The sequence below is a fragment of the Neomonachus schauinslandi genome, chromosome 15 (genome assembly GCF_002201575.2).
Source record: "Neomonachus schauinslandi chromosome 15, ASM220157v2, whole genome shotgun sequence".
NCBI classification, from domain to species: domain Eukaryota; kingdom Metazoa; phylum Chordata; class Mammalia; order Carnivora; family Phocidae; genus Neomonachus; species Neomonachus schauinslandi.
In genome coordinates this window covers 26,309,798-26,335,860 of record NC_058417.1, presented here as the reverse complement: position 1 = coordinate 26,335,860, position 26,063 = coordinate 26,309,798, and the positions used below count along the sequence as shown (strand labels likewise).

Sequence of the window (26,063 nt, the reverse complement as noted above, 5' to 3'; positions counted from 1 at the left end):
ACACAGCGAGAGAGGGAACACAAGCAGGGGGAGTGGGAGAGGGAGAAGCAGGCTTCCTGCGGAGCAGGGAGCCTGATGTGGGGCTGGATCCCAGTACCCTGGGATCATGAACTGAGCCTAAGGCAGATGCTTAATGAATGAGCCACCCAGGCACCCCCCAGTATCTAATTTGACCCTTGTGTTAACTGAAATAGTATGGAAAGGTACTATTCTTCTAATTTTAGAGAAAACTTCAAGTCTAGAAGTTGTTGCCTCCCTAATTTTACACACTTAGAAGTAGAGCTAGAACCAGATCTCGGAATGCCAGCATTATTGGTATATTCCAACTACTGAAACCATGTCCATCTGTAGACTAAATGGCTGAGTATCTTCAGTAGCAACAACCGATACATCTGGAATTGTAATGTATGTCATTTAACATCTCAAAAACTCCTTTTGTCATCTATATAAAATCAGTAAGCTAAAGTAGAATAAGTCTAGGATGCTTGTAGTTTTAAATTTTTATGCTGTGTTTGGATGCCAAACAGGTATAAGTATTGTTCTCTGTTAAGTCAACTAATACACTGTCATTGTTTCCCCTTTTTTTTTTTTTAACTTTTTGTTTCGGAAGTCATAGTTTTTCATTTGCATAGTTTTTTTCAATCCCTTCTCTCCCTTGTTTTTTTTTTTTTAAGATTTTTTTATTTATCTGACAGAGAGAAAGACAGCCAGAGAGGGAACACAAGCAGGGGGAGTGGGCAGAGGGAGAAGCAGGCTTCCTGCCGAGCAAGGAGCCCGATGCAGGGCTCAATCCCAGAACCCTGGGATCATGACCTGAGCCGAAGGCAGACAATTAACTACTGAGCCACCCAGCCACCCCTCCCTTCTCTCCCTTCTACCAGCTCTGTAAAACACCTTTCTATATCACTTTCCACTTGGTAACACTATAAACTATTATCAATTCTATTTTTTTTCTTGGGAGTCCTCACTTAGGAGCTCCCACCCTCCCCCCTGCACCGCAATCTGGACTGTATTCTCTTGGATTCCCCCTGCACAATTGCTTCTTTTTCCATTTGGATCTCTTCTTTCTTTTGTTTTTGTTTGTTTTAATTTTTTTCAGTAATCTCTATCCCCAACATGGGACTCAAACTCAATGACCCTAAGATCAAGAGTTGCATACTCTATTGACTGAGCCAGCCAGGTGCCCCTTGTTTTCTTCTTTCTCAATTTACTCCTTCATTTTGGTTGAATACATTCTACCATAGCTTCCTGAGAAAGAATGAGTAGATTTGGAAATTCTGAAAATGCTGTGTCCTTCATTCACACTTAATTAACTGAATGTAGTATTCTAAGTTGAAAATCATTTTTTTAACTTAGAATTTGGAAGTCATTGCTCAGTCGTCTTCAGACCTCTGGTGTTGATATTGATGGAGCTAATGCTATCCTGACTCCTCTTCATAGGTAGTCTTTTTTGGTTGTTTTATTTTCTTTTCTAGATACTGTTAGATTCATTATCTGAGGTATGGGTCTTTAAAATTTTATTCCTCTTAATTTTTTTTTATCATTTTGCTCCTAATATTTATCACATTCTACTTTGTATGCAATTTCCTCAACTTTATCTTCTAACTCTAATATTAAAATGTTTTTCCACTGTCATATTTATTTTCAAAAAGTGATTTGCATTATATTTCCAAGAAATGGTTTCTTATCTTTTTTTTTTTTTAAAGATTTTATTTATTTATTTATCAGAGAGAGAGAGCACAAGCAGGGGAAACGGGAGGCAGAGGGAGAAGCAGGCTCCCCTGCTGGGGAAGGAGCCCTATGTGGGACTCGATCCCAGGACCCTGGGATCATGACCTGAGCTGAAGGCAGACGCTTAACCAACTGAGCCACCCAGGTGTCCATTTTCTTATCTTTTTTTTTTTTAAGATTTATTTATTTTAGAGAGAGAGAGAGAGCATGCACATGAGTGTGAGCACGGAGGGAAGGGGCAGAAGAAGGAGAAGGAGAGAGAGAATCTCAAGCAGCCTCGCTGCTGAGCATGGAGCCTGACACAGGGCTCAATCTCACAACCCTGGGATCATGACCTGAGCCCAAATCAAGAGTCAGACACTCAACCAACTGAGCCACCCAGGTTTCTTATGTTTTTGAAGATATTTCATTTCTTCGGGTTTTCTGTTACTCCAGGCATGATTTTTTCCTTTGTTCTGCTTCCTGTTGGACGCTTACCTCCAAGCCTGGTGATCCTTATTTTTCTGCTTCTGTGTAAGAATAAGGCACATAAAAGCTGAACGGAAGCTCTGTGTGCGGAGGCAAGTTGTAGAAGTGGCAGGCCGTCTTATTTATTGGAACCTCCAAGTGTTAGTTTTGGTGGCTCATTCATTTAGAGTAATTCATTTTCTCTAAGTGATGGATCCTCCAAATTTCTTGGGGAATATAAACTTTGTTGCTGACATTGTAAAGCTAGGCTATAGAAGTGGAGATCGCCGTTTACCATATAGACTTATCATTTAACTCACTTGCGCTCAGACTATGGATACCTGTGTAAACATGTCCTGAGCCCAGAACCTTTGGTTCACTTTGTCTAGAGATTATACTTGATATCTTTTATGGGGCTAAGGGAAGTTGTCTGTGCTAAGTAGGGGTGGGACCTAGGAGTCTACTTCTTATGCCGTCTCCTCGGGGAACCTGGGTGGCTCAGTAAGTTAAGTGTCTGACTCTTGATTTTGGCTCAGGTCATGATCTCAGGGTCATAAGATCAAGCCCGTGTCAGGCTCCACACTCAGTGAGGAGTCTGCTTCTCTCTGTCTCTCTCCCTCTTCCTCTGCCCCTCCCCCTACTCATGCTCTCTTTCTAAAATAAATCTTAAAAAATAAAATACAGTCTCCTTGGTTTTGACCCTACCCCAGCCTCTTCTGCAGTTCAGCTGAAGACCCTTTTTGGAGTTCTGTAATGCAGATCGCTTTGCTTTTCCCTTGTCTTCATTAATGCTCATTTCATCAAAGACAAAGTTCATGTTTATATTTTTTATTTTGGGGGTTATTGTTAAGATAGGAGGTGTTCCAGCTATCTATTTTGAGTAACAAACTACCTCAAAATTCACTGGTTTAAAATAAAAACATTTATAGTGCTCACATATATGAAATTTACTCAAAGTGGCTTGACTGTAAATTGGAGAATTTACTTTCAAGATGGTTTACTTACATGATTGACAAATTGATTCTGGCTGTTGGCTTGGAGTTCATTTGAACTGTTAGTTTGGGACCTCAAGTTACTCTTGATGGAGATTCTTGGGCTTCCTCATATTATGGCACCTGAGTTCCAAAAACGTGTTTGGAACGAACTTAGGTGGAAGTTGCAAGGTTTCTTATCCCAGTCACTTTGCCACATTTTGTTGGCCAAGTAAGTCACTAAAGCTAGCCCAAATTCAGAGAGGAAAATCAGGAGTGAGCAAGAATTTGCAGCCATCTCTAATCTACCACAGGGATAAAGGTCTTATTTGGTTATCTTAAAGTGGAAACCTTCCTGTGATATCATTTTTAATAGAATAGAACATTGACAAACCAGAATTTCTTTATAGGAGGGGAACGGGATGGTAAATGATCTTGAATTTATATAATGTAAGAGGTTGTTGAAAAGAATTTAGACATATTTCCTTGAAAGGGGGAAATGATGAACTTATCAAATATCCAAAAGTTGTCTCTCCCGTGGCAAGAGAATATAGTCATGCTGAGAAACTGAAGAGGTAAACTTTGTCTTAGAATTAGTGGGTAGAGGTTTTCTGAGGCCCACAAGGTTCAATATTAAAACAAAACAAAAAAACCCACTGCCTATCAGTTTTAACTGTGTACAAATGGAATTGCTATTTCAAAAAGAATGAATGCCTTATCTCTCTCTGTGATATCTTTCATGGATCCATGCACAGTACTTCCTGCATTGTGTAAAATACTAACTGGATGACTCATTTCATTCTTCGCAAGTTTTTGATTCTAGGATTATAAATAATACATTCTGTAAACTTGTTACCATCTAAAAGCTCAACCTCTAAAAACTCAGATCTTCTAGAATTTGATGAAGTAAATTATGCTTCATCTTGTACATTGATTTGAGCTCTTGACGACTTTTGAGTCTTGAAGATACTTAATCTTTCTCTACCATTAAGAAAATAATCTTTTTTGTTCATCTGTTATGGCCCTGATGATTTTAGTTACTTTTTGACTGGATCTTCTCTAATTCAGCTTTGTTTGTTTTGAGTCGTGGAAACCAGCCTGCACACAATATTCTGATGGTTATGAGGTTTGGCTGCTTTCATCGTATAAAGCCAATAATTACAATCACTGTTTTAGGATAAACTATATATTTCTTATTCCCTAATTTTATATCTGCTTATATTGAAAAATCAAGTAAGCAAAATGTGGACATTCTGTTTCATGTCCTTTAATCAGAAATTATATATTCTTTTTGAACATTTCATTTAAAATTTTTACCCAGAATTGCAGATATATGTACTATCAACCAATTATGCAGTCACACTAGAGAATAATTAGGTGAAATAATATGATAAAAGACTAATTCATCCCTGACAACTATTGATTTTCTTTCTGAGATCAATAGAACTATATATAAGGTCCTTAAATGAAGTACCATAGTACAACTCTGAAGTAGGGATATTTTTCCAGATTTGGACAGGAAGCACATTCAAGAACACACAGCCAGTGAATCTCAGAGCCAGCACACAACCCAATTTTCTTTTTTTTAAAAGATTTTATTTATTTGTCAGAGCGAGAGAGAGCACAAGCAGGGGGAGCGGCAGGCAGAGGGAGAAGCAGGCTCCCCGCTGAGCAAGGAGCCCAATGCAGGACTTGATCCCAGCACGTTGGGATCATGACCTGGACTGAAGGCAGACGCTTAACCAACTGAGACACCCAGGCATCCCCCAACACAATTTTCTGCCATCAAGATTAGTACTCTGCTTACTGTACTACAACATAGCAACATTTTCCTCTAGTTTAATGCAGTAAAAAGTGAAGAACCAATTGAAAAATTTTTTCTTTCCCCTATACTTGATTTGATTTTTCTTTCTTTATGGCCTTTCATTGTTTTGTTTTGTTTTTTTACAAGTTTTCATCAATTTTGTGGCTTATTATAGATTTTAGCGTATGTGGATGTATTTATCCCTGTATACTTTTTCCCAGATTTAGACAAGGGGTTTTGTGAGGGTTATAACTTCGTTTATTTATTTTGCGGTTATGGGGGTGGGGGTACAATAGTTGGGGAGGGGACTGTTGCCAGTTTTCCACATTATAAATTATCTGAGAGAGTCCTCACTGTTTTAATTCATTATTCAAAGAAGAGCTCCTAACTGTGGCTTAGCAAAAATAAGTTTTTGTTTTTGTTTGTTCTTGCTAACTCTGTGGACTATTACTATGTCCAAGTAAAATCTATTATATCTCAGCTGTTTTGATACACTTTTGTGACAAATTCTTGTTTTTGTTTTTAAGGCTTTCACTATGCAAATAAATTTATAACAATCTGTAAGGATTTTTTGTCATTTTATTTGTAAATAGTGATCTTAAAAATATTTATCTTTTCAGTAACAAACTTGTTTTAGGCTCTTTGCTTCTGTTATTTTTCCAAATTTGCATATTTTACAATTACATAAATGCTTAAAGTAATAGGACTGGAACATTCCAGAAGTAGTAAAAGTAAAAAGTAAAAGCCCACATACCGACTTCCCAGAGTGGGATAATAATCACATTTTAGACTGTGTTCTTTGCATATATAACTTTTAAAAATAAAAACAAGAAGCATACCATAAATATTAGTCTGAAGTTCCTTTTTCACATGTATGTCATGGACATTTGATACTGATTTTTAAAATTGTGTTACTACGGAGTGACACAGGTCATTGTGGAAAATTTATGTGTGTATTTAAAAATAATTCCTATATCCTTCAGTCTGTTTTTCTATAAGCATCTATAAGAGTGAATTCTATTTATTGCTTTGTGACTTGTTTTGAATATAAAAACATCCTATGAACAAAAAATTTTCAGTGTCGGGGCGCCTGGGTGGCTCAGTCGGTAAGTGTCTGCCTTCGGCTCAGGTCATGATCCCAGGGTCCTGGGATCGAGCCCCGCATCGGGCTCCCTGCTCCGCGGGGAAGCCTGCTTCTCCCTCTCCCACTCCCCCTGCTTGTGTTCCCTCTCTCGCTGTGTCTCTCTCTGTCAAATAAATAAATAAAATCTTAAAAAAAAAAAAATTTTCAGTGTCATCAAATATTTTCCGTATCTTTGCTTTTTATAACAACTTTGTTACTAAGTATGTTCATTGTATAACATGTTGAAAATACAGATAAAAAAAGAAAGAAAAAAACTTCATCTAACCGGTTCATTTACCCGTTTTTTATATTTAGTATATTTCTCACTTTCTTATTGATTGACATTTTTAAGGAGATTTCTTTTGTTATATGCTTTTCTGCTATTTTTTCCATATTGTTTATTGTGTGTGTTTTTATTATGTTTTACTTCTTGGATAAACAAGTTTACTTTTTTAAAAATTCTAATATCTTAGACTTTCCCTTTTGGAGTGATGCCTAAAATTATCTTACTGAACCCTTATGACTATGTAGTGAATATTAGCCATATTTCCTTTTAGTATATTTATGGTTTGATCCTTCCATCTTTAAATATTTATTAAAATATTTGTATCTATCATATAATGTAGAAATCTAACTTTCTCCCCTTTAGGTAACTAGCTATGTGATATTCCAACATTTTCCCAGTGATAGCAATATGTTAGTTTTGTCTTACACTTTATTGTTATAAATTGCATATTTTATTTTTGTAAATAGTTATTGTTATGTAAAAAGATACTATGTTTTTATTTATTTGGTAAGCTATAACTTTATTGACATCTTTTAGTTATATCTTTGTGATTTAAAAGTTTTTATAGTATTCAGTTTCGCAAGGATCCAAAAGTTTATCTGACTTTGGTGCTGGAATTTCCTCACAGATACATGTATTTTGTAAAACCCCCAATTTGATAAGAACACTAAAATATAGAAAAGTTGGATCAACTGTAGCTAAAACAGGAAATTAAGTAAAATGAGTGGGTATATAAATTTTAAGATTGCCTGAGACTGAGGTAGAAAATGTGTTTTTTATTCATTTAGGTAAAGCCCTTTGATAGAATAAATTTATCAGCAGGAAGAGTGAAAAAAAAATACTTGGCTCTCATTGCTTTATCATGTGCTCTCCAACTAGGTTAAAGGGTATATATGCTTTTATTAGGAAATTGTTACTAGGTAGCAACTTTACAGCCAAGTATTTGTGTAAATTCTAGTTTTGACTAATCGTTGGATTTTGTACCATAGATATTTTGAGGAGAATAAGAGATTACTAATACATTTATTTTAATTTGGATTCTTTATGGTACCTCATTTATTTTCGTGAGTACAGTACTGAGATTAGGCAGTATTTTTCCACTAAACTGACTTCCTTTTGTTCTTGGCTTTCTATCATGTTTTCACTAGATGTCTGTGGGAGGTAGACATGAATAAATGTAGCTTCCTATGACCTTGAACTATTCTAGCATAATTTATAAAATATAAGTCTAGATAGCTGTTTATGTGCTTGATGGACTATTTCATGCAAGGTTTTTTTTTATGATTTTATTTAAAGAGAGAGTGCGTCCACATGCAAGCAGAGGGAGGGGCAGAAGGAGAGGGAGAGAATCTCAAGCAGACTCTGTGCTGAGTGGGGAGCCCAACGTGGGGCTCAGTCTCATGACCCTGAGATCATGACCTGAGCCAAAATCAAGAGTCAGATGCTTAACTGACTGAGCCACCCAGGCACCCCTCATGCAAGGTTTAATTGTTCTCTTTATGATATTCTTTTTCTTCTTTGTTCCTGATTTCTGTTAATGATGTCACCATCCTCATAGTCACAGTCAAAACAGAGTCATCTGACTCCCTCCTTGCTTCCCATATCCATTCTTCAAGGCCTGTTGACTCTGCCTCCTCAATATCTTCATATCTGCCCTCTCTGGTTCAGATCTTTACCACCTCTTCCCTGAACATTTCCAGTGACTTCCTGATAGGTCTCCTCTTTATTTACTAGCTTTTCCCCCCCCAGTCCATTTCCTGAACAAAGCAACAAAAATAACTTCCTAAAAAAATACCTCTGGTCATGAAACTCTGCTGCTCAAAAATCTTCCTAATCCCCAGAAATTGTTTCTTGCTATAACTTTCTTGTGTCATCTTCTACCTTCGTTTAAAACTATTTATGGACTTTCTGGGGTACCTGGCTAGTTCAGTCAGTAGAGCATGTGACTCTTGATCTCACGCTGGTGAGCTTAAGCCCCATGTTGGGAATAGAGTTTCCTTTTAAAAAATAGAATAAAATAAAAATTAAAATATTTTTTAAAAATAAAACTATTTATGGACTTTTCTTATCTCTCCCAAGAGTCTGTAAACTCCTTGAGAGGAGACCACAAAAATTATTTGTAACAACACCTGCCTGGTCTTGCACATACTACTCATGTGGTAGATACTTTGAATAAACTAAGACATATCGAGAGAGAAAATGTACGTTACATGAAACATGTTCACTTAATAGTCTCACTCCACTACCAAGTAAAATGTAAACTGCAGTGAACACAGATCATTTACATAAGAAAGACTGAATTGTTCTGCATCTTTAATAGTCACCTGAGAACAAGACTTGAATATAGGAAACATCAGTAGTTAAATGACTTAAATATTTTAAATTCACATTAAGTAAAAGAAGATTCGGGGCGCCTGGGTGGCTCAGTCGTTAAGCATCTGCCTTCGGCTCAGGTCATGATCCCAGGGTCCTGGGATCGAGCCCCGCATCAGGCTCCCTGCTCGGCGGGAAGCCTGCTTCTCCCTCTCCCACTCCCCCTGCTTCTGTTCCCTCTCTCGCTGTATCTCTCTCTGTCAAATAAATAAAATCTTTAAAAAAAAAAAAAAAAAGAAGATTCATAAAATTCCGTATTTTAGAAACAACCTGAAATTTCTTGTAGCAACTTGTTTATTCTGTAGGCTGCATAGCCAAAGAAAGGAGGAAAATTAGAAACATTAGGAATAAAAAAGTTTGAAAAATAAAGTAACCTATTCACTTGATGTATCATAGAAGATTAGAGCAATGGGAAATGGGAGCATGGGGGTGGTTGTGGTATTTTTGTGTTTAAAGCTTACACAATAGAGCAGGAATGTTGTACATATTTACTTGGAAGAATATGGTTTGAATAAGTTTGCTTTCCTAAACACCATCTAGCCAAGTGACCTGGCTACTTAGATTCTTTTGCACAAAATATTAGGTTGCTGACTGTGTGAAATTTACTGTTTCTTTTTATTCCTATAGGAAATTGAGAATTAAGGTAGAAGTAAGAAATTTAATTTTCTTAAAACTTTATCTGTTAAGAGAATGCAGTTTTTTTCCTCCATTATTATATTGATTAGCTTGTTTTTCTGTTGAGTGTAAATCATGAGTCTGTACACCATCTTAGATTAAATATTTCCTCAAAGGCAGTTTTATAATTTCTGGATTTAATCTTATTTTAAGGGAGCATGTTTTTAGCTTCTGTTTAGGACTGCATTATGTAAATTGATTAATATTTGCCACTTAATCTGATTTATTGAAGATAAACCCCCAAATTAAGTTTAAATGCTAATATCTTTTATCTTACTAGTTGGTATTAAATATTATTTAAGGCCCAAAAAACTTTTTTTTTTAGGTTAATAAGATCCTTTCCTATTCAGAAATTTCAACTTATTTACATTATTTTTTTAGTGAGAACACATAACACAAAAAAGTTCGTCAGTTTAATGGTAGTTCTCATTCTTATGGCTGGTACATTTCTCTTGATGCACTAGACTAGATTACCCAGTGAACATCCCCCAAAGTGCAAGATGATAATTAAAGGTTCTTTTGACACTCTTTTGGTAATGATAGAATATGTGTTTGAACATTTGAGTTTAGAGACTTTGGGAAAGCATTTAATAATGATTGTTTATACACTCACTAAAGTGCTTTAACATTCCTTTGATGCTATTCTCTGTTAAGCACATTTTCCTATGAAGTGTTTGCAGTTGCGCATACCATACCAATGCCTGCTGGTTTTTCCCCCTGTGAACTGTCTGTTCCTTTACATACAGAGATTTATGAAGGAGTTCATGGTGTGGATGACTTGAAACCCAACAGGACTATTTTCGTATACTTTAGTGCCAGTTGAACACTCTGGGTGTCAGTTGTTGCTGGGACCTGTTTTTGACTCTGTCGAACCTTTACTGGCTGTGGTTTGTCTGACCATCACATGACTTCTCTGAAAATTCCCCCTCCCCTTCATTTCCAGTAAACTGTTCGAGTAGGAGTGAGTCAGAGTGAAACCAGCTTCCCTGTAACCACAGGGCTTGTTAAAGAATTTGTCAACGTGGACTCTAGAGGGTTTGCATTAAGCTTTGCAGTAACAGCTATGGTTTGTGTTGCGTCAGGACTTCCACAGAAAAGCTTCCTGCTCTCAAGATCTTTTCCTTGTTTGCAAGGGGTTAAACTGATCAACTTTACCATAATGAACAGTAGAGACACATGTTAAACACATTTCTTTATCATTTAAAGGCGTGTCAGAGCTACCAGGGTTGACTGTAGTTTCTCTTTTCATAATCAGCCACACCCAACAACTTTAGTTTTAGACAGGCCTGCTAGATCTTCTTTCAGGCTGGCTCATGACTTTACCACAAAGTACCATCAAGATTAAGCAATTTTAAGTGGTCTCTTTTGAAGGATTCTGTTGCAGGATATTGCGACTGCTAGCACATTTAACTTTGGTACACAAAGGTCACTTGCACTGGGCTCAATGAGAAAAGGTAGCACTTGAAATAGTTCTATACTTGTAGTTTCTAAGCACACACACTTAGCATGTTTTATATGGAATTCTTAATGCCTCATTTTATTTGCTTTCTCAGGAAACTTTTACTTTATTTTGAACTCTTTTCTCACCATCCCACTCCCAGACTTTTAATCCTTATTTGTTTTCTGAGTCTTCTCTATTTCTTTAACCCATTTTTATAGTAGTATTAACTAACTGAACAGGAATTGCAGCTTGATGCAAGCTGCTGAATGAATGGCCACTGGGAAACTTATCTACTCATTGTGCATTCCTGAATCCATTTGTTTTTACATGTGCATTTCTGTATTTAACCATGTCATCTCAGCCAGACTTTTCTTTTAAAAATAAATTTAACGAATACATTTAAATCCAACCTCCTAAAGTCATTTTTATTCTGCTTACTTTTTTGGTAACAAAATAAATTTCAAGAAAACAAGTGGTAGAAAATATTGAGCTAGTTATTCCTCACAGGAAAGAATACAGAATAGTGGAAGTTTGAAATTGTTATATTCTAGCAATGTTTACTAACTCTCAATGGTCAAATTAAAATAGAAAAAAATTTCTTTTGATGCGAGAGCACTTGTCATTGAATCTAGATTTTAAAATGAAAATAAGAGTTATTAATGTAGCCTAGTCCTTAGCAAAGCATAGTAAGTAATAAATGTTTAAGATTTTTCTTGTTAGTTTGTTTGGATATTGGAGTAGAATATAGTTTTATGTCTGCTTTGTTCTTTTCATTAGCACACCTGTTTACAGATATGGGGAAAAAATTAGCAGTGGGTAGGCATTAGGTTACCTTTGTTAAACTAATTTAAAGATTTTTTTTTCAGGTTATGTTTCAAACACCTTTTGTAAAATGCCTTTGGAAAGGCCCCTTTCATTGAAATGTGGACCAACAGACTATGTATAATGTGGTTTTGCTCATGAGTTTGCAAATAAGCAACATAGGAATACAAACTCACCCTCTGTTATACCTGCTGAGTGCGCCCAGGGGTCTTGGCCCAAGACCAGAGTTTAATGCAAGACATGGACAGTAGAATAATTATTATGCTCATTTCCTATTACAAAAGGTGTGTTGTTGTTGTTTTTTTTAAGATTTTATTTATTTGAGAGAGAGCACAAGAGTCGAGCACAGGGTAGGGGCAGAGGGAGAGGAAGAAGCCAACTCCCCCCGAGGAGGGACCCTGTGGCAGCCCTCCTAGGACCCTGGGATCTTGACCTGAGCTGGAAGCAGACACTTAACTGACTGAGCCAGCCAGATGCCCCACAAAAGATGTTTTTGTTTCTAATTAGCCAAGGTGTTTGGTTTGTCATAAGAGATCTGTAGTTCTCTCTTACTGAGTACTTAAGGAAATTTCTCGTGGTAGAGTTTTCTTCCCATTTTCCTGTCTTGGAAATGTAAAAACCTGACTGCAGTGCTTTTAAACTCAAGCACTAGGATAGCGGGAAGAGGGCATGGTAATTAATTCAGTGCTCCCTCAAAAGTATGCATGTACTCTAGACTTCTCTGTCTCCTTCCCTGATATAGGTCTGCATCAACTAATCAAAACCTATAAAAATTTGTGTGTTTACTGCTTCTTGAGGTAAAAACTTCAGTAAGTTCATAGCCTGTTATTAAAGCAGTGCTGCCATTTGTTGGTTTTAGATTTGCCTCTCCCACATTATAAAGGGTGCCACCCTCATTCTAGCATTGTAAGATTGTTTTAACACTTCCCCTTTCCTCTTTTCATAACTCTAGATTTCAGTTGGTTCCCTTTTCAGCCTTTCTAGAGAAAATAATAATTTACTTTTTATATCTAACAGCCCCTAAAAGTCTTTGATCCCTTTTTTTTCCCCATGTCTCTTTATCTAATTCTTTTATATCTTTCCTAACATGAAGTTATCAGATCTGCACATGATTTTCTAAGGGCATTACTATACTCATGTTTTTTCAGATTTCTACAACTATTGTCCTTTGCCAATGCATTTTGCTGATGTTTTTAATAAATTGTTTACTTCAATAAACCGTTTACTTGGGAGACTACTCCCAGTTCCCTTTTCTTTGTTCATAATGTAAAACTCTTATAACCCATCATTTTATATTTAAATAATTTTTCCCTAAATGTGGTATCCTACTATGGTCTACATTGTTGCATTTCTTCTTGCTCAAGTTCACATGATCTTTCAGTTTATTGTCATGAATTTGGCATTTCTTACTTTAAAATTTTAATTTCAGCTGTAAATTTGGAGCTTAAACTCTTTGCTCCTTTTGCCAGGACCATTTATAAATTTGTTAAGCAAAATTGGTTCTATCTTAGGGAGGAATCCCACTATTTACAGGTCTTATATAATAGAGAAGATCCCATTTATCTTTATTCTTTGTTTTCAGTCTCTTAAGTTTCCTGTCCCTGATAGTTTTGTAAATTCCATACTGACTTTGTTTTCATAGCTTTGGATGTTTAAGTGAAGTTCATCTCAACTACTTTTACTTTTTTCCATCCAGAACCTAGTATTGTTGTCTTACATACATAGCAGGTTGTCATGCTTTTTGTTTTCTCAATTCCAATTTGAATTTGGAAATAAACATTATTCATTAGTTACTTGTAACCAAAATAGAATCAATTATAAAGTGCTAAAAATGAAGGGTGACTTTCCACCCCAGCATCAAACTAAGACTTGGTAAATACCCTTTCTGGTGAGACATGAGGAGATCACATGAGGAGATACTGACTTCAGACTGGAAAAAGAGAAGAAAAGAAATGTGCATGACTTGTATAATGTGTCATTTCTAGTAAATCTTGCATACTCAGACATTTTCCCTGAGTGTCTAGAGCACTGTTGTTCTTGAACTGCAGAGTCTGTTTTTATTTCAAATAGAGGCTAGGCAGGCACTGATAAGAATGGATGCCTGCCTGCCTTCCTAAGAAATACCATATGGTTTCTTTTTTTTTTTAGTTTACTTATTTATTTTTTAGTAATCTCTACGTCCAGTGTGGGGCTTGAACCCATGACTCTGAGATCAAGAGTAGCACGCTCTTCCGACGAAGCTTGTCAGGCACCACCTTTTTTTTTTTTGAGAGAGAGAGTGGATGCCTCTGAGCCAGGGGAAGGGGCAGAGGGAGAGAATCTCAAGTAGATTCCCCACTGAATGCAGAACCCTAAATGGGGCTCAATCTCACGACCCTGAGATCATGACCTGAGCTAAAATCCAGAGTCACTTGCCCAACCGACTAAACCAGCCAGGTGCCCCTCAAGTTTTTATTTAAATTCCAGTTAGTTAACACACAGTGTAATATTAGTTTCAGGTATACAATGTAGTGATTCAGCACTTACATACAACACCTGGTGCTCATCACCACAGGTGCACTCCTAATCCCCTTCATCTATTTAACTCATCTCCCTACACCTCTCCTGTCTGGTAACCATTAGTTTGTTCTCTGTAGTTAAGAATCTGTTTCTTGATTTGCCTCTTTTTTTTTTCCCCTTTGCTCATTTGTTTCTTCAATTCCACATATGAGTGAAATCATATTTGTCTTTCTCTGACTTATTTCACTTAGCATAATACTCTAGCTCCATCCATGCCATTGCAAATAGCAAGATTTCTTTCTTTCTTTCTCTTTCTTTCTTTCATTTATTTGGGATGCCTGGGTGGCTCAGTCGGTTGAGCGTCTGCCTTTAGCTCAGGTCATGATCCCAGGGGATCAACTTGGGATCAAGTTCCGCATTGGGCTCCCTGCTCAGGGGGGCCCAGCTTCTCTCTCTCCCTCTGCCTGACGCTTCCCCTGCTTGTGCTTCCTCGCTCTCTCCCCCTGACAAATAAATAAATTTTTTAAAGAAATTTTTATTTATTTGTCAGGGGGAGAGAGAGCGCATGCACAAGCATGGGGAGCGGCAGGCAGAGGGAGAAGTGGACTCCCCGCTGAGCAAGGAGCCCAATGCGAGACTCAATGCCAGGACACTGGGATTGTGATCTAAGCCAAAGGCAGATGCTTAACCAACTGAGCCACCCAGGCATCCCGATTTCATTCTTTTGTATGGCTGAGTAATATTCCATATGGTTTCTTTTCAACACAAACCTAAGCAGGGAGAAAGAAATAGAGGAAAAGGAAGCAGCAGATACTGGTCAATTTAAATGTGGGTAACTTGGACTTGAATTTTAATTTGACTGAACTATGTAAAGGAAGAAAAAAGTACTGTATGCTTATCTGAACTTTTAAAAATACTTCTCTGCTTTTTATCTAACAATGTTAACAAATGCTGATGATCAGCCCTGAGAAAACCTCCTGAAACCTTACTTCTTCCATCTTGTCTTTCCTCCTAGACTACTCACAAGATATTTTATGTCTAAAAGATTATTTGTGAGTTTTAAGATTAGTAATCATAGGGAGATAACCATTACAAGTGTAAATAACTGAAGAATTACCTCTTATTTTCTGGAGACAAGAATATGTTGATTAAGAACTAGCATTCAAGAGTAGTAATCTTTTTTTTTTTTAAGATTTTATTTTTAAGTAATCTCTACACCTAACATGGGGCTTGAACTCACAACCACGAGCTCAAGAGTTGTGTGGGCTACCCACTGAGCCAGTCAGGTGCCCCTAGGAATAATAATCTTACTCATTGCTACTCTCTTATGAAGGAGGATTTGGTAAACTAATTGTTGGCATTACAAAACAGATTTGATAAATTTTCAGTTCTTACTGCATTTCCTTCCTTCCCTTCTTCCTGCTTTACAGCCCTCTTCCTTCCTTGATATTAACATGTTGCTTTTCTCTTTTTGTAATTAAAAACAAAATAAAACAAAAACCTTATCCCCTTGGTTGTAAGATTGCACTAGAACTGAGCTCATCATAATGCCAACAAAGAATTCTGACAAGATACTTTATTTCACTGGCTCTCAGGTTTTTTTTTTTTAAAGATTTTATTTTATTTATTTGAGACAGAGAGAATGAGAGACAGAGAGCATGAGAGGGAGGAGGGTCAGAGGGAGAAGCAGACTCCCCACCGACCAGGGAGCCCGATGCGGGACTCGATCCCGGGACTCCAGGATCATGACCTGAGCCGAAGGCAGTCGCTTAACCAACTGAGCCACCCAGGCGCCCCTGGCTCTCAGGTTTTTTTAATCTTTTGACAGTTACTGTGTAATTTAACTTTGGTCTATTATTTTTCCCATAATCACTTTTATCTCTTATTTATCATGGTGATAGATACTATTTCACCATTTTATAGAAAAGCTGAAGAAACTGGCTCAGGAAACTTTAAAGACAGTATGATCAGCGCTGTATCATTTTGATGTCACTTGAGCTCTGTAGAATTAGTGTTTGTATTGTTTCTCTAAGTACTTTTTCATCTTTTCTGTTTTTCTTGTTCTCCTTTGCATTGTAGGTTTCCTGAGTCATTCATCATCTCTTTTTGCTTTTTCTACCAATTACTCTCCCCCTCCCATATACACACATGAAATTTTCACAATATGCAATCTAATAAAAGTACCATAAGTAATAGAAATATATGAATATGAACAGGAACAAAAACTGAATTTTCTTTTCAGATTTCTAGAGGACCTAGTTTTTTAGTACTTATTTAGTTAGTAAGTGGCCAAAATAAATATTTCTCATTGTTTCAAAGAATACACAGATCTTCTTTGCTTGTGTTCAGTTTTTGTTGATTTTGATGGATGTGAGATATATTTTATATATAATTTCTTCTTTTTTAAAGGGGAAAAGATGGTTTTTATTTTATGTTCTAATTTATTTTTATTTATTTATTTTTAAAAGATTTTATTTATTTGAGAGAGAGAATGAGAGAGAGCAAGCACATGAGAGGGGGGAGGGTCAGAGGGAGAAGCAGACTCCCTGCCGAGCAGGGAGCCCAATGCGGGACTCGATCCAGGGACTCCAGGATCATGACCTGAGCCGAAGGCAGTCGCTTAACCAACTGAGCCACCCAGGCGCCCTCTTCTAATTTATTTTTAGTGTGCCAGAGAAAAGGAAATCTTAGTCCCAGTTTTAGATAATAACAAAAGCAAGCAATAGTAATTCTAGCTAGATAATCCAATACTGTTTTTATAATCATTTGTCTTTAATTCTCTAAAAAATGAGTGTACTGGATGGGATATGAAGAAGACAGGACAACTGTTAGCTCATTACACATGGGAGTACACAGATTTCTTATATTTATCATTTACAGTATTGGTTTTTGCCACATCTGTGAAACAGTTGTACCATTAGTCCCTTCTTTTATTTTTTCATTTTAACTATTGAATTATTTTTTTAAAAATTGAAATACAGTTGACACATAAAATTGTATTCATTTCAGGTATACAGCATAATGATTTGATATACATACATGTTGCAAAATGATTACCACAATAAGTTTAGTTAATATCCATCACCATACATAGTTACAATTTTTTTCCTGTGATGAGAACTTTCAAGATCTACTCTCTTAGCAACTTAGCAATTTCCAGCTATACAATACAGTATTGTTAACTACGTCATCATGCAGTATACATTCCCAGAATTTATTTATCTTATAACTGAAAGCTGGCATCATTTCACCACCATCACCCATTGCTTCTCCCCCCTGCCTCTAGCAACTACCAATCTTTTCTCCATATCTGTTACTTTGGGGCTTTAAAAATATTCCACATATAAATAAGATTATACAGTATTTGTCTTTCTCTGTCTTATTTCATTTAACACAGCATCCTCAAGGTCCATCTATGTTGTTGCACATGGGAGGATTTCCTTCTTTTTTAATGGCTGACTAATATTTCAGGGTGTGTTTGTGTATGTGTGTGTGTGTGTGTGTATTTCCCACATTTTCTTTATTCAACCATCAGTGGACACTTAGGTTGTTTCCATGTCTTGGATATTATAAATAATGCTACAGTAAACCTGGGGGATGCAGATATTTTTTCAAGATATTGGTTGTCTCCTTTGGATTAATACCCAGAAGTGGAATTGCTGGATCATATGATTGTTCTATTTTTAATTTTTGAGGACTCTCCATACTGACTATACCAATTTACATTCCCCTAAACAGTGCACATGGGTTCCCTCTTCACCACATCCTCACCAATACTTAGTATCTTTTGTCTTCTTGATGATAGGCTTTCTGGGCACCTGGTTGGCTTAGTTGGTAGAACATGTGACCCTTGATCTCAGGGACATGAGTTTAAGCCCCACATTGGGCATAGAGCCTACTTTAAAAAAAAAAAAAAAAGATACAGGCTTTCTTTTCTAACATTTATGAAGTGATACCTCATTGGGGTTTTGATTTGCATTTTTCTGATAATTAGCGATGTTGAATACCTTTTCATTGTACCTGTTGGCCATCAATAGGTTGTCTTGAAAATATATCTATTCAGATACTCTGCCCATTTTTTTAATCAGATTCTTTTCTGTTGAGTTGTAGGAGTCCTTATATATTTTGGATATTAACCCCTTATCACGTATAGAATTCATAAATATTTTCTCCCATTGGGTAGGTTACCTTTTTGTTTTTGTTGATGGTTTCCTTTGCTATACAGAAGCTGTTTAGTTTGGGGGCGCCTGGGTGGCTCAGTCATTAAGCATCTGTCTTCGGCTCCGGTCATGATCCCAGGGTCCTGGGATCAAGCCCCGCATCGGCCTCCCTGCTCCACGGGAAGCCTGCTTCTCCCTCTCCCACCCCCCCTGCTTGTGTTCCCTCTCTTGCTATGTCTCTCACTGTAAAATAAATAAATAAAATATTTAAAAAAAAAAAAGCTGTTTAGTTTGATAGAATCCCACTTGTTTATTTGCTTTCGTTGCCTTTGCCTTTGCCGTGGTGTCCTATCCAAAAAAAATCATTGCCAGGACCAGTGTCAAGGAGCCTATCTCCCTGTGTTTTCTCTAGGTGTTTTATGGTTTTGGATCCTTTATTCAAATCCTTTAATCCATTTTCAGTTGATTTTTCTATATGGTGTAAGATAGGGGTCCAGTTTCATTCTTTTGCATGTGGCCATCCAATTTTCCCAACACTATTTACTGAAAAGACTGTCCTTTCCCTATTGTATATTTTTGGCTCCATTGTCTTAAATTAATTGGCCATATTAGTGTGAGTTTCTTTCTGGGCTCTCTATTCTTTTCTAGTGATCTGTGTGTTTGTTTTTAAGTTAATTCCATACTATTTTGATTACTATAGCATTGTAATGTTCTTTGGAATCAGGAAGTGTGATGCCTTCAGCGTTGTTCACCTTTGTCAAGATTGCTTTAGCTATTCTGGGTCTTATGTGGTTTCATACAAATTTTGGGGTTGTTTTATTTTATTTCTGTGAAAACTGCCATTGGAATTTTGAAAGGGATTGCATTGAGTCTGTAGATTACTTTGGGTAGTATGGACATTTTAACAATATTCCTCCAATCTGTGAGCACAGACTATCTTCCCATTTGTGTGTTCAGTTTCTTTCATTAGTGTGTAATAGTGCAAATATAAATGGGATTGTTTTCTTAATTTCTCTTTCTGATACTTCATTATTAATGTATACAAGTGCAACTGATTTTGGGGTCACCTGGCTGGCTCAGTTGGAAGAGCAAGCAACTCTTGATCTTGGGCTTGTGAGTTTGAGCTCCACCTTAAGTGTAGAGATTACTAAAAATAAATAAACTTAAAAAAAAAAAGAGGGGTGCCTGGGTGATTCAGCCATTAAGTGTCTGCCTTCGGCTCAGGTTATGATCCCAGGGTCCTGGGATTGAGCCCCACATCGGGCTTCCTGCTCAGCAGGAAACCCGCTTCTCCCTCTGCCCCTCCCCCTGCTTGTGTTCCCTCTCTTGCTGTCTCTGTCTGTCAAAAAATAAATAAAAATCTTTAAAATAAAAAAAGGAATGCAACTGATTTTTGAATATTGATTTTGTATCCTGCAACTTAATTTGTTTACTTATTAATTCGTTTATTCTAATACTTTTTTTGGTGGAGTCTTTAGGATTTTCTACATATAATATGTCATCTACAAACAAACATAGTTTTATTGTTTTCCTTTTGAATGAATGCCTTTCGTTCCTTTTTCTTGCCTAATTGCTCTGACTAGACTCCCAGTACTATGTTGAATAAAAGTGGTGAAAGTGGGCATCCTTGTCTTGTACCAGATCTTAGAGGAAAAGCTTTCAGTTTTTTACCATTGAGTCTGAAATTAGCTGTGGGCTTGCTGTATGTGACCTTTATTCTGTTGAAGTACATCCCTTCTATACCCACTTTGTTGAGAGTTTGTATCATGAATGGATGTTGGATTTTGTCAAATGCTTTTCTTGCATCTATTGAGATGATCGTATGATTTTATCCTTCATTTTGTTCATGTGGTGTATTTCAGCCATTGAAATTGTATATTGAATCATCCTTGCATCCCTGGAATAAGTCCCAATTGGTGAGTGATCCTTATAGTGTATTGTTGAATTCACTTTGCTAAAATTTTTTGAGAACTTTTGCATCTGTGTTCATCAGAGATATTGGCCTGTAATTTTCTTTGCTTCTAGTTTTCTTGTCTGATTTTGGTATTGGGATAATGCTGGCCTTGTAAAATGAGTTTGGAAGTGTTCTCTCCTCTTCTGTTTTTTTGGAAGAGTTTGAGAAAGATTGGCATTAGTTCATCTTTAAATGTTTAGTAAAATCTACCAGTGAAGCCTTCTGGTCCTGGACTTTTGCTTGTTGGGAGGTTTTTGAGTACTGATTCAATCTACTTACTAGTAATTGGTCTGTTCAGATTTTTTATTTCTTCATGATTCAGTCTTGGTAGGTTGTAGATTTTTAAGAATTTATCCATTTCTTCTAGGTTGTCCAGTTTTTCAGTGTATTATTTAAGTCTTTTTTTCTTGGTGAATCTAGCTACAGGTTTGTCTGTTACGTTTATTTTTTCCAAAAAATCAGCTTGGTTTCATTGATCTTTTCTATTGTCTTTTTAGTCTCTATTTTATTTATTTCCATTATGATCTTTGTTATTTCCTTCCTTCTACAAACTTTGAGTTTAGTTTGTTCTTTGTGTTCTAGTTCCTTGAGGTATAAAGTTAGGTTGTTTATTTAAGATCTTTTTTGTTTCTTAATGTAGTCATTTATCATTGTGAATTTCCCTCTTAGAACAGTCTTTGTTGCATCCCTTAAGTTGTGCTATGTTGTGTTTCCAGTTTCATATATCTCAATAGTTTTTTATTTTACTTGTGAGTTCTTCTTTGACCTATTGGTTGTTTAATAGCATGTTGTTAAATCTCCACCTATTTGTGAATTTGCCAGTTTTCTTCTTTTAATTGATTTCTAGATTCATAACATTGTGGTCAGAAAAGATGCTTCAGGGTGCCTGGGTGGCTCAGTCGGTTAAGCGGCTGCCTTTGGCTCAGGTCATGATCCCAGGGTCCTGGGATTGAGTCCCGCATCGGGCTCCCTGCTCTGCGGGGAGCCTGCTTCTCCCTCTCCATCTGCCTGCTTCTCTGCCTACTTGTGCTCTCTCTCTATCTCTCTGTCAAATAAATAAATAAAATCTTTAAAAAAAAAATATGCTTCATACAATTTCAGTATTTTTAGTTATTAATACTTGTATTCTCTCTCTCAAAAAAAAAAAAAAAGGCACCTGGGTGGCTCAGTCAGTTAAGCATCTGACTCTTGATTTTGGCTCAAGTCATGATCTCAAGGTCATGAGATCGAGTCCCATGCTGGGCTTCATGCTGGGCATGGAGCCTGCTTAAGATTCTCTCTCCCCTGGGCGCCTGGGTGGCTCAGTCGGCTGGGCATCCAACTCTTGATTTTGTCTCGGGTGGTGATCTTGGGGCCGTGGGATTGGGCCCCATGTGGGTCTCTGCACTCAGTGTGGAATCTGCTTGTCCCTCTCCCTCCCCCTCTGCCCCTCCCCCTGCTTGCATGAGCACGTGTGCTCAAGCGCTCTCACACTCTTTCTCTCAAATAAACAAAATCTTTAAAAAAAAAAAAAAAAGATTCTCTCTCCCTTTCCCTCTGCCCCTCCCCATCCACAACTCTCTCTCTCTCAAAAAAAAAAAAAACCAAAAGCTTATTTTCTAATATATGATCTATCCTGGATAGTGTTCCATGTGTGCTTGAGAAGAATGTATATTCTGCTGCTTTTGGATAGAGTGTTTTATAAATGTCTATTAAGTCTAACTGGTTTTACAAAGTATCATTTAGTTCTAATGTTTCCTTATTGATATTCTTTCTAGATGATCTATCCATTGATGAAAGTAGGGTTTTGAAGTCTCTTACTATTATTGTATTGCTGTCTGTTTCTCCCTTTAGATCTGTTAATATTGCTTTATATATTTAAGTGCTTGTATGTTGGTGCACAAATATTTGCAAATGTTCTATTTTCCTGTTGGACTGACACCTTTATCATTATATAATGGCCTTCTTTGTCTCTTATTACAGTCTTTGTCTTAAAGTCTGTTTTGTCTGATATAAGTATAGCTACCCATGCTTTGTTTTAGTTTTCATTTGTGTGGAATATCCTTAGTTCTATCTTTTCATTTTCAATCTGTGTGTGTCTTTAAAGCTGAAGTGAGTCTCTTGTAGGCAGCGTATAGATGGATCTTGTTTTTTTTTTTTTTTTTAAAGATTTTTTTTAAATTTATTTATCTGAGAGAGAGAATGGGAGACAGAGAGCATGAGAGGGAAGAGGGTCAGAGGGATAAGCAGACCCCCCGCCGACCAGGGAGCCCGATGCGGGACTCGATCCCGGGACTCCAGGATCATGACCTGAGCCAAAGGCAGTCGCTTAACCAACTGAGCCACCCAGGCGCCCGGATCTTGTTTTTTTTAATCCATCCAACCACTCTGCCTTTTAATTGGAATTTAATGTAAATGGAATTTAATCCATTTACATTTAAAGTAGTCATTGATAAATATGGATCTTTTCCATTTTTAAAATTGTTTTCTGGCTGTTTTGTAATTCCTTTGTTCCTTTCTTCTTTTGCTCTTTTATGACTTCATGATCTTCTGTAATGGTATGCTTATATTCTTTTCTCATTTTTTTTTGTGTGTATCTGCTATAGGTTTTTGCTTTGTGGTTATCATGAGGCATACATAAAACATTTTATATTTACAACAGTCTTTCTCAAGTTGATAACAGCTTAGGTTCAAACACATATTAAAGCTCTACATTTGGGGCGCCTGGCTGGCTCAATTGGTAGAGCATGTGACTCTTGATCTTGGGGTCATGAGTTTGAGCCCCATGGTGGGTATTATAGAGATTACTTATTTAAAAAAAACACAAACTAACTTTTAAAAATGGTTAATCTAAATGACCATTAATTTTAAAAAATAAGCTCTACATTTTTATACTAGTGTCACATTTTGTTTTTGATATCACGATTTTTGTCTTTTTGTCTGTGTACTCATTAGCATATTATTATTATAATTATTTTTGCTCTTTTAAACTTTATACTAGCTTATAAGTGATTAACCAACTTTCACAACATTAGATTATTCTGAATTTAACCATGTACCTACCTTTACCTTCAAGATTTATATTTTTACTTGTTTTCCTGTTATTGATTAGCACCCTTTTGTTTTAGCTTACAAAAATTCCTTGATCATTTCATGAAAGGCTGATCTAGTGGTGCTAAACTCCTTCAGACTCTGCTTGTCTGAACAACTTTCCTCTTCGCTTCAGTCTGGACCGTTTTGCCAGGTAAAATATTCTTGATTGGCAGGGTTTGTTGTTGTTGTTGTTGTTGTTTTTCTTTCAGTACTTTGAATGTATTGTGCCATTCTCTTCTGGCCTACAAATTTTCTGTTGAAAAATTTGCTTATGGTGTTATAGGGGTTCCATTGTATGTAACAAGTTGTTTTTCTCTTGCTGCCTTTACAGTTCTCTCCTTGCCTTTAACTTTTGGCAATTTAAATATAAAGTGTCTTGGTGTGGGTCTCTTTGCATTCATCTTATTTGGAAATCTGGATGTCTGTTTCCTTTCCCAGGGAAGTTTTCAGCTTTTATTTCTTCAAATAACTTTTCTTCCCCTTACTCTCTCTCTTCTCTTTCTGGGACTAGACTGTGAGTATTTGTCCATTTAACATTTCTCCATAATTCCCTTAAGCTATCTTCACTCATTTTCTTTCTTTTTTTTTTTTTTTCCTGCTCTGATTGGAGAATTGTACTAATCTGTCTTCAAGCTTGTTGATCCCTTTTTTCTGCATCATCTAGTCTACTGTTGAACCCCTCTATTGAATTTTTTAATGCAGTTATTGTATTCTTCAGCTCTGTGCCTTCTGTATGGTACTTATATTTTCTATCTTTGTTGAAATTCTTGCTTTGTTCCTGCTTTGTTCTCCTGATCTAAGTGAGCATATTTATGATCATTATTTTGAACTCTTAGGCCATTATTTACCTTCATTTCATTAAGGTCTTTTTCAGAGGTTTTATCTTGTTCTTTTGTTGGAACGTATTCTTCTTTTGCTTCATTTTCTGTGACCATCTGTGTTGGTTTCTATGCAATAGATAAAATATCCACCTCTCTCAGTCTTGAACAAGTGGCCTCCTGTAAGAAATGAACTGTATCTTTCAACCCTGCCTTGGCTCTTACTTGTCTGTCAGTCCTTTGTGACCGTGTTCAAAGAGCCTTATTTGTTCTTAGTGTCTCCTAATAATTGAGGGTGGCCAATACCTGTCAGTGACCATAAGAGGAATAGCTTAGGCAGCACCTAGATGCAGGCTGAATGGAAAATGGACCCTCAGGCAGCAACTTTTTTTTTTTTTTTTTTTTTTTAAAGATTTTATTTATTTATTTGAGACAGAGAGAATGAGATACAGAGAGCATGAGAGGGAGGAGGGTCAGAGGGAGAAGCAGACTCCCCGCCGAGCAGGGAGCCCGATGCGGGACTCGATCCAGGGACTCCAGGATCATGACCTGAGCCGAAGGCAGTCGCTTAACCAACTGAGCCACCCAGGCGCCCAGGCAGCAACTTTTAATGTATGCAAACATACTTCTTTTTGGGGGAGACAGAGATGGGCGTTACTCTCTGCTCTCTCTGCACTGAGCCCTGGGAACGTAGTCAACTAAGAACTGTTTCTGTTTGCTACCGTCCTATTAAACCCATGAACACAAGCCTCACTGGCTACCAGACCCAGGCAGTCAAGGGACGTGTACCCTGCAAGGCAGCCACAAAAGCTGGGGCGCCAGAGGTTTGCACCAGCTCTTTTCTCAGAGACACCGGTGATGGGGGTCAGGACAGATATGGTGTTCGCTGGCCTCTGCAGTCTCTGGAAAGGATTGCCATGGGCCCCCATGTGTGCTAAATTAGAAGCTTGCTGGGGCGCCTGCCTGGCTCAGTTGGTAGAGCATGTGACTCTTGATCTCAGAGTCGTGATTTTGAGCCCCACGTTGAGTAGAGAGATTACTTTAAAACAAAAAGAAAAAAACAAAAGAAACCTGACCCTCAGGCCAAAGCTTTTTAGGTAAACAAATAGACCTCTTTCATGGAAAGACTGAGCATTTCTGTCCGCTGCATCTGCACTGTTCCTTTGGTGGATATGCAGTTAAGGACTGTTTCTCTCTTGCAGTCTCCTTCTCTGTGAACGTAAGCCCCACTGGCCACTGGAGCCAGGCAATCAAGGGGGATCCCTGGCACAGGAACTGCAAGATCCAGGGCACCAGACATGTCCATAAGCTCCTTTTTGGGAGATCCCAGGAACCTAAAAATGGGTAAAGGGACAGTGTGAAGATGGTACATGCCAGCCTCTGCAGCTCTGGAGAGTTTGCAGTCGGCTTCTAGATACTTTTTTTTTTTTTAATGATTTTATTTTTATTTATTTGAGAGAGAGCACGAGCAGGGGGCGGACAGAGGGAGAAGCAGCCTCCCTGCTGATCGTGGAGCCCATCACAGGGCTGGATCCCAGGACCCCAAGATCACAACCTGAGCCAAAGTTAGACACTTAACCAACTAAGCCACCCAGGTGCCCCTAGATGCATTTTAGATTAGAAGCCCATCCCTCAGGCCAGAGCTTTTAAGATAAGCAAATAGTCTTATTTTGTGGAAAGACTGGGTGTTTTAGTCTGCTGCCTGTATACTGGGTTCCGAGGCTAAGAACTGTCTTTTAGTTTGGCCTTGTGGGTCTTGTGGACATAAGCCCTGTTGGCTTTCAAACCTAGATGTTTTGGGGGTGCCTCTCACATGGAAGTCTTAAAAGATAGGGTGCCAAGTATGGGTTTGTGGGGGGCCAAACCCTTCATTCCTCAGGAAGATGC

At 37.4% G+C, this 26,063-nt stretch overlaps 1 protein-coding gene and 1 pseudogene across 5 annotated transcripts in view; one reads left to right on the top strand and one right to left on the bottom strand.

Moving 5' to 3' along the window:
• The window catches only part of LOC110593112, a 25,922-nt pseudogene extending 1,629 nt beyond the window's left edge, over nucleotides 1–24,293 (bottom strand).
• Nucleotides 1–26,063, top strand: part of VMP1 (vacuole membrane protein 1) — a 139,109-nt gene that overhangs the window by 72,038 nt on the left and 41,008 nt on the right. The window lies entirely within an intron of this gene.